The sequence below is a fragment of the Geospiza fortis genome, unplaced genomic scaffold (genome assembly GCF_000277835.1).
Source record: "Geospiza fortis unplaced genomic scaffold, GeoFor_1.0 scaffold53, whole genome shotgun sequence".
NCBI lineage: Eukaryota > Metazoa > Chordata > Aves > Passeriformes > Thraupidae > Geospiza > Geospiza fortis.
Window position 1 is genome coordinate 3347039 of NW_005054305.1, and position 1958 is coordinate 3348996.

Genomic DNA, 1958 nt, shown 5'->3' on the forward strand with positions numbered 1-1958 from the left:
GAAGGAAATCTTTTTAAAAAATAAATAAATAAAATTAATTTTAAGAGAAAAAAAATTAAGGAAGGGAGTGAAGGAGAGAGAGGTGGGGGGGGGAGGAAAAAAAAATTAAAAAATCGCCGCCGCCCCGCTCACACACATACATACACGCCGCCGCTGTAATGTTATTAGAGCTACACAGCGTATTTCTCGGGTCTCTTCTGCTCTCTCTTTTTCTCTTCAGAAATTAAGGCAGAGCCGCGACTGAGAGTGGGAAAGGTCCCCCTTCTGGTAGGATGGAGGTACGGAGGGAAAGCAGGCAGCCAGCGCCGGGCGGCAGCTAGCGAGGGGGGATTTATGGCTGGGGCTGCTGCATTGTTGCCGCCGGCTTTTTTTTTATTTTCTTCTTTTTTTTCTTCCCTCTCCCCCCACCACCCTAACCGTATTGTCCTAGAGATGCTGGATGCGGTTTTGTTTGTAAAGCAACTAACCTGCCAAGTCTCACTCATTACGGATTAACTTTAAAGGCAGTTTTGTTTTGTTTTCAAGAGGGGGAAGTCTCTTTGAGTCTGGTGCTGAAGGATTTTCCAATATGATTTAAAAATTAATATTTTTACAACTCATTCACCTTTTGTTTTAAAACGTTAAGCCGCTTAAATTACCACAGGTTGGCAACCCCCGAAATAACTTTTTTTTTTTAAAGCTCTTTGTGAGAGGTAAGGAAGCATGCTACTCTCGGTAACTAAATAATATATTACCAGGAGAATTGTTTCTAAAATTGATTGCACCGTTTTCCAGATACAGTTTTGTTTACTAAGACTCTCCTCCTCCCAACAAGAACCATCTCTGCGATTCACTCTGCGGAGCAAGGGTATTTATTTATTTACTAATTGATTGGAGAGAATATACATGACATACAGTACATCAGAAGCTATGAACAGAGGACCTTAAAAACTGCTGGGACCTACATTTTGCTGTATAGAGGTTTAATATAAATTAAGTGGGATGATTAACTGTGTCAGTATCTAAAGTGCGATGAGGAGAAAGCATTGCTCTGCTCTTGGAAATCAAGGCAATCTCAGCTCACGCAGAAAGAGAGAGCGACATGCACATGGAGACATTAACACACAGCATCATTAACCCAGCCAAGTCCTTTCACTGAGTTAACTCATATCCATGCTGAAATCTGATATTTCAAAGTAGCAGTGTAATGCAAAAGCTCCTGAATTTTTTTTTCTGATGTTCTTATTTTTATTAACTGAGCTTCACCACTTTCAAAGTTACAGGTGGTATTTACTAGGGTTTACATTCGTGCTGTCAGTCAAACAAGTGTCACTATATATCACCGTGTGTTAAGAAAACATACTTTGTGATTGAAGAATGAAGTTGTGTTTGGACATGTATTTTACAAGTAACAAAATCCATTTAATTGACATAAAAAAACACGGCTGCTGCTAGTAACTTTTGGGTAGAGTCCTGCTTGTAGTCGTAAAAATAACTCCAAAGAGAACAAAGCGCTTCAGTCCGGAGGAATGGCTGTTTAGGTAGCCGTGTGGGTGCCATGCTTTCACATAATGATTGTGTTTATACATGACAGGAAGCATCTGTAATCCACAGCTGCGGGTGCTCCAGCCCAAAGTCCTGATAAAATCTACACCTATGCTTCTGCATGAATGAAAACAGACTTCTCGAGCAGACCAGAAAAGCAGCCTGCGTTCCTAAAGTTTTTAGCACTCCGTGGTCACCCTCCGTCTTCTCCCTACTTTTCTGCAGACTAAGCGCTGTTCTGCCTGCATCTCTAACAACTCTACTGTGCTCACTCATACTGCACCTTTTTTTGCTCAAATGCCGGCTTTCCCCCCTTGCTTTGTCCAATAGAAACATATCTATATTGTTTTTCTCCCCCTCTGTCTCTCCCCTCTGCACCCCTCCCCATCGCAGAGAGGCAAAAAAACCCCAGTACTCACATCCTTTTTATTTCC